The following is a 15,304-nucleotide window of genomic DNA, read 5'->3' on the forward strand; positions in this document are numbered from 1 at the left end:
AAATGTGAATGTGTGATTTCTTTTACATCTGGTGCATGCAACTGGGTACACACCCCTGAATACATATTTGGCAACTTTTACCGACTTCAATGATACCAAATATGTGTGCATTTCTTACACGCTGGGCACAAGGTGCCGCTTACAAAGAATGGTGCGCAAACTGGCTTTTAGGGCTTATTTACACGAGCGTGTTAGATGTCCGTGGGACGGCCGTTGAAACAGCGGCCATCCCACGGACCTATGTGATTCAATGTGGCCGTTCACACAGCCGTTGTTTCAACAGACCGCGTGAAGGCTCCGTGCGAAAATAGGACATGTCCATTCTTTTCGCGCATCACGCATCCCTCCATAGACTCTCAATTATGGGGGATGCGTGACATTGTGACCCGCAGCGCTGAGCATGGATACACCTCGGACGTGAAAAACGGCAGTTTTACAGGTCCAAGATTCGCAGCGCTCGTGGAAATAAGCTATTAGAGAAAAAATTTCCAAAGCTGGTTCGCTGACACCATACGACCATTACAGATGTGGTATTTCCAGTCCACAATAACTGATGGCCTATCCTCAGGATAGGCCATCAATATCTGATCGGTCAGGGACCGACACCCGGCACCCCCGTCGATCGGCTGTTTTGAAGGGGCCACAGTGCTTATACGAGCGCTGCTTCCACTTAATTTCCTTTACTGCTCCCACTGTGAATCGCAGATACACTTGTAGCGGCGATTCAAAATATTACAGCCTTCTCCCATTCAAGTGTATACTGTAATACTGTGGACCGCCGCTACAAGTGTGTTCGCGATTCACAGTGTGAGCAGTAAAGGAAATGAAGCGGAAGCGACAATGGTACGAGAATCGCGGCCCCTTCAAAACAGCTGATCGGCGGGGCTGCGTAGAGACGGGCCACCACAAATAAGATATTGATGGCTAAGGCTCTATTCCCACGACAGGGTCCGAGTGTCGGCCAAAAAAACGGCCATTTTGCATCCGTTCCGGGCCATGTTTCCCTTTTCAACGGCCGATTTTGACCCGTTTTGCATCAGTTTTTTTGCCTGTCCGTTTTAAAAAATCGGATGAATTTCATTTGTACATTTTTTGCCACACACTGCCCTCTGTAGATACTGCCACAGCCCCGCTGTAGGTAGTGCCACACAGCCCCCCTTGTAGGTAGTGCCACACAGCTCCCCTGTAGGTAGTGCCACACAGCCCCCCTGTAGGTAGTGCCATACGGCTCCCCTGTAGGTAGTGCCACACGGCCCCCCTGTAGGTAGTGCCACACGGCCCCCCTGTAAGCAATGCCACACTGCCCCCCTGTAAGCAATGCCACACTGCCCCCTTGTACATAGTCACCCCCTATAGATGGCACCCCCCCACTACCTTCCAGTAGGGGATGGCTCCAGAAGTCCCTCACTTCACTGTCCATATATGGACAGTGACGTGAGGGACTTATCCTGTATCGGAATCCCCGGCCACAGCGGTGAGGATTCCGCTTCAGAAGTCCATGATGTCACTGTGTCCATAAATGGACAGTGAAGGCAGGGACTTCTCCTGGAGCGGAATCCCCAATCCACTGCCACAGTGTTGCCGAAGCTATGGCCGGGGATTGGGGATTCCGCTCCTACAGGGAGCAACAAAATACCCTCCTTCTCCTCATATGCACTTCGCACTGTAAGAAGAGAGAGCAAGCGACGGAAGACACGGCCGTCACTCGGAACTCATTCAAATGATGGCCGTATATTACCCGACCCCATAGACTTCTTTTGGGGTGGGGAGAACGGCTGAAAATAGGTTTTGTACCGTTTTTTTAAGCCGTGGTTTTCCGGGCCATCAAAAAATCGGTCGTGTGAATAGCCCCATTTGGGGCCTATTGTTCCTACTCTGGCCGTGTGACGAACATGTTTTGAACGGCCATCACACGGCTGGGAAACCCTGTCATGTGAATAGGGCCTTATCCTGAGGATAGGCTATCAATTTTTGTGGACTGGAAAACCCCTTTGACACCCAAAAATGATTATTTTATGGAAAGCAGACCCCAAGCTATTTTTTTAACGACAGATCAAAGATTTGAAAATCTGCTGTGTAAAATGTCTGCAGCATGCAGATGAGTTTTGTAAAATCTCATCTACTTGCCTTGTACTGTAATCCGCTGCAGACTTTGCCTGCGCAAATCCGCAAGTAAAATTTGCAGTGAATCCGCCACATCCAACGTCACCTTAAGGCCTAATTCACACGAGCGTGTTAAATGTCCGTGGGACTGCCGTCGAAACAGGGGCCGTGTGAAGGGTCCGTGGAAAAATAGGACATGTCTGTTCTTTTCACACATCACGCATCCCTACATAGACTCTCAACTATGGGGGATGCGTGACATCGCGTCCCGCAGCACTGAGCACGGATGCACCTAGGCCGTAAAAAACACTTTTTTTCACGTCCAAGTTGCGCAGCGCTCGTGTGAATTAGGCCTAAGGCCCAATTCACACAGAGTTTTTTGGTGCCGAATTTGACCTGGAAACCGCGTCGGAATCAGCGCCAATATACAGCTGAAATTGTTGTTTTTTCCCGGGCGTCTGGGAGGCAGAAAAAGCGTTTTACGCCCGCGTTCCTCAGTGGCCTCAGGCGAAAAACACGGCAAAAAAGTGCAGGCAGGTCAAAATCTGCCTCAAAATTCCTTCATGAATTTTGAGGCAGATTTTTTTCTGCCTGCAAAATACTCTGTGTGCAGATTGTCCGACCAAAGATCGCTATGTCCCATAGCCTACACCGCAAGTAATGAAAGTCAATGTGGTCACGTTGCGACCTGCAAGTAACTGCAACACAACCACATTGACCTTTATTACATGCAATGTAGGCTATGGGACATAGAGATCTTTGGCTGGTCGACTTGTGTCGTGCGTGGCCAAAGTCGCCATGCAGCAGATAGACAAGTTTATTTATAGAGAAAAATTGGATTGAAGACAAAAAAAATAAAAAAGTACTGCGTTTTTTTTTTACATTACATTACTCTTCTCCCTCTCTGGTACTCTGCCAGAGAGGGAGAAGATTCAACTTCGGATCGCAGTGAGAGGCTGTCACAGCAATCACCTGGCCAGAGACCACACCGAAGCTCGGTGATACAGCGGTCTAGACCGCTGTATCATGGAGCTCCTTACCGTCGGCACGCATGTGATCGCCGTGACAAGCTGTCACAGCGTTCATATAGCTGAGCGCCTTACCGTCGGCGCACAAGCGCTGCTGGGAGGAGCAATGTGATTGCTGTGACACGCTGTCACAGCAATCACATGACCGGAGACCACACTGAGTGGTCTCCATGTGAAAGCACCGTGATACAGCGGCCTCTAGACAGCTGTATCACAGAGCTCCTCACAGTCGGTGCGTAAGCTGTCACAACGATCACATGACCAGAGACCACGCTGAGTGGTCTCTGGTTAAAGTTCTATGAGACAGCTGTATCACAGAGCTAAAGGCCGACAGGGAGCAGCAAACCTGCTAACTCTGCAGAACGTTCTGAAACGGCCCTGCAAAGTTAATTGCGGACCGCCCGGACGTTTATAGTCTATGGGTGGTCCGGAAATGGTTAAATATTATTTTATAGAATAAAACAACAATTAAGTACAATCTTTTATATGCCAGACTTGGCGGCCCTCACTATTTACACATTGCTGTAATCTAGTTTTTACACTCACTTTGGCACAAAATTCTTTATTGCTATTAATTTTTTGGCATGCTTATTTTATGAACTGAATCATGTTATCACCCGTGCCTGGTTTTCTTGAATATACCTCATCTTTGATAACTCCCCAAAAGAAAAAGTTCATCGGGGTAAAGTCTGGTGATCGTGGTGGCCTCGTCTCCTATTGGGTAATTTTCCGTCAAGAAAATTACGCACCGCTAAATCACAGTGAGGAGCCTCCATCTTGCCGAAAATAGAAGTCTTCATTTTCAGGCTCCATCTACAATTGTGGTAATACATTTTCTTGGAGCGTGTTAAGGTACAGGTCTGAGGTAACCGTTGTATTGTAGAAGAGAGGTCCAATTACCCCTTTATACGAAAGGGTCGCCCAAACTGTAACCCCAGGGAGATTCAACTGTTCCTCAATTGTTGCAAGGGGCTTTTCTGTAGAGTAAATAAGCACATTGGTGCCTATAAACAGCACCTGAAAGTTTGAAGTTGGCTTCACTGGACCAAGTTATTTTTCTAATAATGCCGTCTCCTTGTGTTCCTTCATTCAAAATTGCCTCACAAAACTGTAATTGGACTGTTTGAAACACACACACACACACACGTTTTCTTCCATGTGCAACCACACACAACGTCCTGACCATGGCCAGCAGCAGGACCTGGTGTGCCATGCCATGGCGATAATTCCTGCCGTCATAGATGCTTTGCAGGAGACACTGCCCACCTCCAAGCATTTATGACTGCTGCAGGCCTGCAGAGTCCGGATAGCTGGCGCCCCCGGTCTAGATTCGGACAACCTGTTGAGGACTGCTGGTCTTGGGTGAATGGCCAACCATGATAAACCGTGCAAGACATCAAATTCAGGATTATATGCACCTTACTGGAGAATAATTAACCAAATACAGAAACCAGCCTAGAGAAGAAAGAAAAGGGTGAGGGTCCCAGTCTGCAGCTGCGTCTAGGGGGAGCTTATTGCATACAGTTTTATTATGGAGTTCAATGTATAAACCATATGCAGTCTGCTCCTCTATTCCCCTTAAAGCAACCCTCTGGTCTCAGGACAAAATTATAAATGTGATGGGGTACATGGAGTAATATTACCTGGTGCCCTCCAGTTTTGCCCCTCTACCTTGGTTCCCCCATTTAGGGTACCCTCCATGTAGTCTGAAAATGGCCACAACGCCTCTCAGACTGAGTCTGACCCTCCCTCTGTTCATGGATTGGACAGAACTTCTCACGTGAGCAGCTCTGGCCAATCCGAGAACAGTGGGAGTGTCTCAGACTCTTAGTCTAAGAAGCACTGCAGCCATTTTGGGACAGCACGGAGGAGACCCGAAAACTGCAGATCCACGGCAGAGGGGCGCAACTGGAGGGCACCAGGTAATATTACTCCATATACGCCACCATATTTAAAATGTTGTCTCGGGACCGGAGGGTCACTTTAAGATGCAGTACATTAAAGCTTTATAAATATTCATATGGACAAATAAAACAAAGGGTCTATAATATAAATTAATTTTATTCCATACAGCAAATGAGCAGTTAAAGTAAAACATGAAGATAAGCACATGGATTACTCATTAACTAATGGAAAAAGTGCTTGACAAAAGATTCAAGACATTTCCACAATCCATAGACAGTGGATAAAATATATTGCCAGATATGTGGATTATTATAATTTGCGCAGCTTTGTTTGCCGATGCAAAGCACTGAAACACGGAGCAAACACTCACATCAAGAGGCAGATACACGGACCGGCATTGCTTTGTGATAGCTCGCCGACCCTCCAAGAGTCTGAAGCAGTAAATGAAGCATGGCCTCATCTCGACAAGTCAGGCGCTAGCCCCAACTCAAATGCCAGAGATTTGTTAACATACCGCTAATCTCAACTTTCACAAACCTGATTTACATCTCGAAAATGTTTTCGGCTTCTGTTAATGAAAATTAAAGTTGCAAAGTATAGAAATATAATGTATTTGCTTCTTCTAACAAGACCATCACCAATACACACCCTGTAGCCGCAGTAAAGATGGTGGTTGAAGGTGGGGGTGGGGTCAATGATCTGTGAGGTTCATAGGAGCAAAGAAAAAATAAAAAAAAGACAACCAGTCTTTTATAGGAGACAATTCCTCAGCTGGGGTACGGAAATATAAAAAATGCCTCAAAATGTAAGAGAAATAGGTCATACATACAGAATACCAAAATATACAACTACTAGTTATATGTGCATGTCGCTCAAGGATGGTTATGTCTTAAGAAGCTTTGTCAAATAGTTCCAGAAGATAAAGAATATCTTATATTATTTATATGCAGGTGCTTGCCACTTATAGAGAGGAGCTTAACCCCTTCAGGACGCAGCAACTTTTCTTGTCTTTCCAGCCTTGCCTTGCAAGAGCCGTAACTTTAATCTTTCAGTCTTCGTAGCTGGATGAGGGTTTCAGGATAAGGCCTCACGCACACTTCCATCACCGTTTTCACGTATCCGTGTGTCCGTGATTGGATCAGTGTGGTTCCCCTGTGTACACTTACGTGTTTCCGAGCGCCGCAAATGGTAATCACTGTCCAGCGGTAGTCACTGTCCAGGGTGCTGAAAGAGTTAAGTGCTGGATAGACAACTCTTTCAGCACCCTGGACAGTGACTACTGCTGAACAGTGAGTACCATGCGCGGCGCTCACAATATAGAGTTCCAAAGTTTCCTACAAAAAATCCTACTCAAAAAAAAAAGTTCATACTTACCCAGAACTCCCTGCTACTTCCTCCAGTCTGGTCACCTGGGATGACATTTCATCCCATGTGTGCGCTGCAGCCAATCACAGGCTGCAGCGGTCATATGGACTGCCGCGTCATCCAGGGAGGTCGGAAGAGGGACGCATCACCAAGACAACGGCCGGGGTACGTATGAACTGCTATTTCTATCGCTGCAGATGCTCTTCTCTCTATCCAGCACTGATAAAGGGGCTGCTGATTAGTGCAGTGCAATATCTCTTCTGTACTTCTGCCTGCCCAGCCGTTGCTAGGCAATGGCTCCGTCACACACGGACAGCACACGGATGCCTTCCGTGTGCCTCCAGGTTTTTTTTGATGGACCCATTGACTTGTATGGGCCCCACCGTCACGGAATCTCGAACCAAAGTAGGACATGTTCTACTTTTGACGGGACCGTCAAAAAACCGGCTAGCATCCTGCAGGAAAAACCGGAAGTGGGCATGGGGCCTAAGTCGTATTTTTTTTTTTTTTTTAATAGCACCATTAGGGAATAAATACAATGCTTTAAAAAAAAAAAAAAATAACTTTTATAAATTTTTTGTGGGGACGGTGTGGAAAAAAACAAGACAGAAGTTACGGCATTTTTGTGTTTCTACGCTGGTCAATGTACGGTATAAATGACATGTTAAATGTATTTATTGCAATAACCATACTAAATCTATATCTGTTTTTGTAAAGTTTTAGTACTTTTGCAAAGTAGAAATACTTTAAAAAAAAACCCAACATGGTCAGATTATTTTTTTATTTTCGATTGATGGAGCTGTCTGAGGGCTTGTTTTTTGTGAGATCGTTGGTTTTCATTTGTACCATCCTGTGATGACTTTTTCATTGGTCTTTATTTCTTTTTTGGGAGGCGGGATAAAATAAAAAAGCCAAAAACCAGCAATCCTGCTTTTTTTTTTTTTACACAAGCTACAATATGCAGTTAATTAACACCATCATTTTATAGTTTGGATTGTTATGGACACATTAATACCAATAACATAATAAAAAAGTGTATTTTTTTTTCATAAAAAAAGAATTTTAATTGGGAAAAAATGGCTTAGTTTGTATTTTATTTTAATGTTTATTTTAGCTCTTCTTGGGGACTTGACCACTTATATAATACATTGCAATACTTTTGCATAATGCGGACACCCAATAGTTGTACAAAGATGGGAGACCTGGGGGCCTTCATTAGGGCCTCAGCTGCAATGACAATCCATTGGCACCCCGCAATGAAGTCGTGGTAGTGAGGGGCGATGGAGTGACCAAGGGAGCACCCTCTTTCTGTCAAAATGGCCCAACGCAGGAATTCATAAAAACCACAAAAGAAGGAATCCCTGTGTCATACACCGAGCCATCAGGTCCAGAACGAGGCATAACCGTTTTGATGGAGTGTGCCTTTAAGGCAGTGTTTCTCAGGCCCCATGCACACGACCATAACTTTGATCCGCAAAATACTGATCCATTCATTTCTATGGCCCACGGACACCTTCCCGTATATTTATGGGTAAGTGTCTTGGCCGTAAAAATAACCCGTAAAGAAAAATAGGACATGTCCTATTTTTTTGATTTTGCAGACCGTGCTCCTATACTTTATAATGGGAGCACAGCCCGTGAATGCGGGTGACAGCCCATGGCCATCCTTGCCCACAATCACGGGCCGTGCACACGGGTACGGCCATGTGCATGAGGCCTAACTCACTGGTGAGGATCCCCCCCCCCATTGTTAGTGAGGCGCAGCTGGGAAGACCGTTTTGACAAAAGTTATTATATGCTGTGAAATCGCAGAGAAACCATGCCATTTTGCTGTAGCTGAGGCAATAGGTCTTGTTCACAACAGTGCAGATTTGCTGCAGATTTTGAATGTATTTTTTAAGTTAAAACCAGGAACGGAACCTAAACAAAATAAATATATAAAGTAAGGCCTTAAAGTGTCTCTTCTCCAGGATCCCATTCTGCTTTTGGCTTAAAAAAATATATATATATATGCATATATATTCTGCAGCAAGTCTGCACTGTGTGAACAAGGCCGTCTACTGCAATTTGACTGCACCGTGTGAATATACTCTAACTAGCATTTCACTAATAATTTTGGTGTTGCTCCATTTATTTGCAGAAGCAATCTAATAATAGAAACCAAGAATACTTTTTGGATCCAATCTTGATTTTGGCCTATCAAATAAGCATAATAAAACTGAACGAAAACCGTCCTGTGTGAACACAGCCTTCCCCTAAACAGCTCTGGAATCAGACGGCAGGCATTTCCACATTAAAGAGCAGTGATGCGTGGATTTATGCGTTTGCTTTATGTCTGTGCCACGTGTAGAATTGTGTGACCTGCTTATTTGTCATATGGCGTTTTTCCAGAACAGAACAAAGAGAAAACTATTTCTTCTAGATCCTTCAACTGGAAAGTGTGGCGCTGGTGTCAAACATGAGAGGCGCTGGCCAAACTCAAGCTCACAAGCATTTATAATCCCGAGGACCCTCTGCAACATTGTAATACACAAGAAAGCAGCAGGAATATATATATATTTTTTTATAATTTTCTCGTTCTTAATATGTGCAAAAGACCAGTTTCAGACAAGCGGAACACGGGCAAATTTTTGGGTGCAAGAATTATGCCCATAAATTCCAGCTTGACAACCAGGAGTCTAATGACCTGAACGAACAGCAATCTAAGCTCGGGTCATTAGACTCGTGGTTGGGCCAGGATTTGCAGCCATATTATTGGCACAAAAAAAAAAAAAAGAAGAGAGGCCCTTATTACACTTGTCTGAAACTGGCCTAAAGCAAATGGCCATCATCTTACGAGACCATGGGGAAAGCTCAGTACTGCCTTTAGTAGTCACAGGCGATCTGATGAATTGCAGCTCAGACTTTGCAACACAAGTTTATATTAGGACTCAATAGTGATTTCCATACCGTCTCACTCGTCGGTCGGGTTGCCACGTAGCATAAAAGCTGCGGAATTTCAGCTAAAGAATTCTGTGCGAAATTCTGCGGCATTTACAGTAGAAGCGGATGAGATTTAGAAAATCTCATACTCCATGCTGCAGAAAAAAACCCCAGCGAAAACTAATAAATTGACCTGCGGTGCGGAATTTAAATCCATAGTATGTGAATTTATGCTGCGCTTGTTTATTTTCTGTTGCGGGTTTTCCTCATTTAATTTTATGGGGATGAAAAGCCCGCAAAAGAAAGTCAGGTGTTGCACCAGAATCGCAGCAATTCCGCCACACAAAAAAAACGTACGCAGAATGCTTTCCTTTCGTGCCGTCCGGCCTCTTGGGAGGATGTTGCAACCCATGTGACCGCTGCAGCCAATCACAGGCTGCAGCGTCACATGGCCTGCAATGTCATCTTAGGAGGCCGTACTACGCGCAGAGAAGAGGGAGGGGGTAAGTATGAATTTATTTTTTTCCAGCACTGCTTTGTGCAGTGGAAATCTCGTCTGGAAAACCGGATTTACGAACGGTAGGTGCTGCGGGTTCCAGATCGGATCCGCTGCACAGATTTTATGCAGCGTATCAGACCTCGTGGGAACCCAGCCTTACAGTGCCTGTCTCTTTACAGGCCCTGAATGCCGTATTGGTAAATCTTGAATTGTTTTGTAGAGTTACAACCCCCTTTTGGTTGTTGAAGTGTCAGTCTTCACTGTAGTTCTATCATTTTATTCAAGGAGACTGGGTGGACTCTAACACTGTCCATATTGCAGGACCAGTAGCAATCGGTGCTGCAATGCATGGACTTAATGTTAAAAGTTAGTAGGACTTTTTTTTTTTTTTACTGGTTTAACTACACATTTTCCTTCTTAATCCAAAATACAGCAAAAATACAAAGACGTATAATTCTGAAACTAGGGGAGGAGTGCTTCTTTATGACACATGAAGATCTTCCAATATAAATTGCATTTCTGCACCATTTGATCCCAAACTTATAATAGTGCAAGTTGTGATATCCAAGGAAACTGCAGATTTTTCCCATTTCCCCTTTAGCGGCTGGGTCCCCTGTTTGTTAGAGACACTCTGCTCTGGGTCATAAAGGGGGGGGGGGGGGGGTTGGTGCCGACCATTTAAAAGGAATTTTGAATTTCTTGTAAAATACAGCTTATGTAAGGTGAAGAGTTATCTGACTTTCTAATATACTGTACTTTTCAATTCCTCACCATTTTCAAAATCTGTACTTGACACTCGAGTTCATCCAGGGGAATTGCGCAGGCCATTGCAAGAGAACCAGGTGTTAACGAAGTGAATAGGAAATCATTATTTCCTATTGACAATGCATTTTTACCTGTGGCTTTTTCTCTCCCCAGAATCTCAGCGTGCTTCGTATTTTTTATGAGGCACTCTTTTTTTTTAATTGTGACCAACCCACCACATGTGACCAAAGCTTTAGGCCTTTGCCTCACACATGCGATTTCACCCACCTCTAATAGGGCAAGAATAACGGCAATGATGTTCTTTATCACACATGCGCATTATCGCTGTGGAGTAAGGCCTTTAATGACGTTCGTAGCTCATTAAGTGCATCAATATTCTTTTTGGGTGGAAAAAAATAAATAATAATCCAGCAGAAAACAAGTGCGGTAAATGACCTGCGGTGCGGATTCTCAATCTACAGCATGTCAATTTATGTTGCGTAAACATTGCGAAATTTTCAGAACATTTCCGTCTTGCGTGCATTAGGCCATAAACATGATGAAGACAGGTTTTCAGGCCCTGACCTTAAATTTAAAAAAAACACAAAAACATTCCTATTTACTGAAAGCAAGCAGAGATCTTTAAAATGATGACAATTTGAAACAAAAGTATGTAGCAAAGTTTAACTTGACTCCAATAACTTGCTGCAGTGTAATATCACAACGAAAGCCATTGAAAAAAATTAAAGGGGTTTTACAGTCCTAAGATATCTTATCAGTAGGGGACAGCCCCGCGGATCAGCAGTTTTTAAGGGGCGGCAACGCTCGTACGAGCGATGCTTCCCCTTCATTCCTTATATGTTCATAGTGTGAATCGCCGACACTTTTGTAGCAGCGGTTCACAGTATTACAGCCTCCTCCCACTCACTTGAATAAGAGGTGGCTGCAATACTGTGAAAGTGCGTCGGCGATACACAGTACAAGCCGGTAAGGACGGGAAAGGAGTACGAGTGCTGCAGCCCCTTCATAACAGCTGATCGGCAGCTGTGTCGGGAGTCAGACCCGACCAATGAGATATTGATGGCCCATCCTGAGGATGGGCCATCAATTTTTTAGGACTGGAAAACCCCTTTAAAGCTTCTTGCCACAGTCTAATGAGATAACAGTCCAGTTAAAGATTGCTACATCTGCATGAGAAAGTTTCTAAACTTTTTTTTTTTATTACACAAATTTTATTTACATACAGCTGGGAAATCTCTAGAATCAGGCTTACTTTAGGCACACAGAGAAGGCACAATACTGAAGAACTTCCTTAATCCCAGTGAGAAGGCCTATATTTCCTTAAAGGGCTCTTACAGTTAAAAATCGGCGCTCCAGTAGCAGCGATCACGGTGGGATGCAGCTTTTTAATACACAAACCAGCACGATTCTGCCGCCCTGCACTGATGATGGGGTTTCGGGTTCTCATAGGTTTCTATATCGATGAGGTAGATAAACACTGACATTACAAATACCAGCAGAGGGCACGGAGAGATGTACCCGTCTGTATACTGCACGGAGTCCCTAAAAATGGCTTCTATGGTTGTAAAGAGTTTAATACTGATAATGTAGAATATAAGTGCATCTCACGGTCTATCCTATGTTATTCAGTGCATATAAAGTCACATCCAAGAAAATAGAAATATCCAGGAAACGTAGAAAAGTCAGCTAGGCCAGTGCACAATAAAGTGAACATTGCCGAGTTCCAGTATTTACACAAATGTCCGCTAGTCCAGCAGATCCTGGAAGAAAAAAAAAAGGTGGTCATGTAAGTTTAACATGGACATGCTCTATTACATAACAGCGTCATTTAAACAAGGACCACAGAAGCAATACAGTACATGTTATTCCCTGTATGGCTTGTGACAATGTACAGAGTCTGTATAGCGCCCCCTATCTATTACAATCTTGTATGGGTGAGGATAGTTTTGTATGGCCCTTTACTGGCTCACATGCAAATTTTAAAAAAAGGGGGTGTAACAAATTCAGCAAATAAAGGTTATCCTTTGTAGAATGAAAAGCTATTCAATTTTCCAATATACGTTTATGCATAAAAGGGGTGGTCCGAAACTCTAAAGTGGTTTTCCCATAATCAATATTTATCACCTATCCACATGACAGGTGATAAATACCTGATCGTGGGGGACCGACTACTGGGACCCCCACTGATCACTTTAACGGGGTTACGTTGCCGTTCCTGAGAGATGGGTGATAAATAAGGATTATGGATAAAACTCTTTAAGAAAGGAAAGGAGCTGCCGGATAGGTTATAAAATAAGAGAAGCAGCAATGCTTGTGTAAAATCCCCTGCTGATCCAGTGCCGACGCTCCGGTGGTCCCCAACAGCCTTTGTATATTTTCCTGAAGTGATGAGGTGTCATACATAGACATGACCACTGCACCCAGTCGCTAGCATGTATAGTATGTCACCGCTCCGCAGCGATCATGTGGATGTACGGCACGTCATCGCTGCAGGACAGGTAAACAAAGACCGGCAGGCACCACCAGAGCTGAAGAGACAGGGGATTTAAAAAGGGGAGTATTGTTTCTTCTTATATTTTATAATATATGAAGCAGCCCATTATATTTCTTAAAAAAGGGTAACTAAACTATAAAAAAAAACAAAAAAAAAAAACTTGACATGTCACAGTGACACGTCAGAAGTTTTGATCGGTGGGGGTCCGAGCACTGAGACCACAACCGATTGCTAAAACATAGCAGCAGAAGTGCTCGGGTGAGCGCTATTCCGAGAATGGCGGATCATAAACCAAGCAGGTCACCCGAGGACTTCTGCCGCTATGTTTTAGCGATCGTTGGTGGTCTCAGTGCCCCACCGATTAAAACTTCTGACGTGCCACTAGGACACATGAAGTTTTTTAAAAATGTACTTCCCCTTTAAAGTCTCAGACAACCGCTTTAATTGGCCACTATTTGAGATCTCCGTTTGCGGTTGATGAATGGAAACATTCCATTTTAAATCCGGATCATGTCCAACAGACAGTCTATGGACATATATATATATATATATAATGCCCAAGTTGTAGAATATTTCAAATGATCCCGCAAAACATAGTCCTCTTATGAAGTGCGGTCCTAGGTTTCCGAATGTGTCTTGGAACCTGGTCGCAGAGGGGAGTAGAAGTGAGTGAAACCCAGTCGCCCATGTGCATGTCTGCGGGGAATCTCAGAGAAAATCTTAGCGGGAGGGGTGTGCGTAAATTTGCTGTTTTAGGGAGTTCCTATTTTTTTTTTCCTTCTTTTCTGTTAATCATACCCATGCAATTTAACTTTAAAAGGGCTCTCAACAATATAAATAAAATTTCTACGCTTACGTTACATTACGTGAGAACATATCTGTGGGCCATTCACTCTTTTTGCTTGCAGAGGCCTGATTCACACGGCCGTCTTCGGTCCGTAATATACGGACCACGTCAGCTGTATTTCCTGGACCGACCACAGTTCAGGGAGCCGGGCTCCTAGTATTATAGTTATCTGTGATGCCAGGAGTTCCTGCCTTCCTGCGGGAATACTGTCCCATACTGTGATCATGTTTTCAGTACGGGACAGTATTCCCACTAGGAGGCAGGGACTCCTGGCATCATGGATAACTATAATACTAGGAGCCCGGCTCCCTGAACTGTGGTCGGTCCGAGAAATATGTAGACATACGGTCTGTATATCACGGCTCGTACACTGCAGTGTGGATCCGGCCATACCTGCCCATGGATTAAGAATATGTGATGAACTGCTTTAAATGTCCTGAAGTCTGTATATATTTCTGGCTGGCACACAGATTCATATTTGTATCTATTATGAAGCCACCCGCTCTGTACTGTATACTACAATGTGAAGATTGATTGTGTTACAGCATTCACGTTACCTCGTCTGAGTCCTCTTGCAGCCTGTTGGTGGTGCTGTTGTATAATTCTTCATGGCGACTTCTGAGAGTGGAGTATCTGTATGTAATATTGCTGAAAAATAAGAACGAATTATCCAGATTGTCTCTACAACATGCAGCTCCGTGCGAATGAGTCACCAGGAAATAATACCGATATCACAGCTGATTTGTAATACTTAGGCCTTATTCACACGAACGTGTTATACGTCCGTACTACGCGCATGATTTTCACGCGCGTCGCACGGACCTACGTAAGTGAATGGGGCCGTTCAGACTGTCACTGAATTTCATGCAGCGTTTGTGCGTTGCGTAAAACTCATGACATGTCCTATACTTGCCCGTGTTTCGCGCAGCACGCACCCATTGAAGTCAATGGGTGCGTGCAAATCGCGCATGGAAGCACCTCCGGGTGCCGCGCGTGATTCGCGCAACAGTAGTAAAAATAATGAATGAAAACAGAGTGTCATAATGATGCCGGCTGCGCAAAAATTACGCAGCCACGCACCATATACAGATGTCACACTGAAGTTTTGCGGGCGCAAAACGGACATGTTCGTGTGAATAAGGCCTTATTGGGACAGAAGTGCATGGTCCTGAAGAACCAGGAATGATGGCCCAGAACCTGTGAGCTACATCCTGGTGGATCACAGAATATGGATATGTGAGGGACATAATAAAAAAAAAAAAGGGCAAGTTTACACGTGATATTTTGAAGATTTAGGAAAATTCTAGCAAGACCACATACCAAGGACATGCCGGGTTTTTTATTTATTATTATTACAAACAAAGAATTAACATATT

The 15,304-nt window shown here is 44.2% G+C and overlaps 1 protein-coding gene across 1 annotated transcript in view; it reads right to left on the minus strand.

Moving 5' to 3' along the window:
- Positions 1–10,885: 10,885 nt before the first annotated feature.
- The window catches only part of CFAP20DC (CFAP20 domain containing), a 320,373-nt gene continuing 315,954 nt past the window's right edge, over positions 10,886–15,304 (minus strand). The window contains exons 19-20 of the transcript XR_012850041.1: positions 14,486–14,576; positions 10,886–12,347 (exon numbers count right to left, since the gene is read on the minus strand). The gene's annotated coding sequence lies outside the window, so the exon portion shown is untranslated. The remainder of the gene's footprint in view (positions 12,348–14,485; positions 14,577–15,304) is intronic.

Source organism: Rhinoderma darwinii, chromosome 7, assembly GCF_050947455.1.
Source record: "Rhinoderma darwinii isolate aRhiDar2 chromosome 7, aRhiDar2.hap1, whole genome shotgun sequence".
In the NCBI taxonomy this organism is placed as follows: Eukaryota; Metazoa; Chordata; class Amphibia; order Anura; family Rhinodermatidae; genus Rhinoderma; species Rhinoderma darwinii.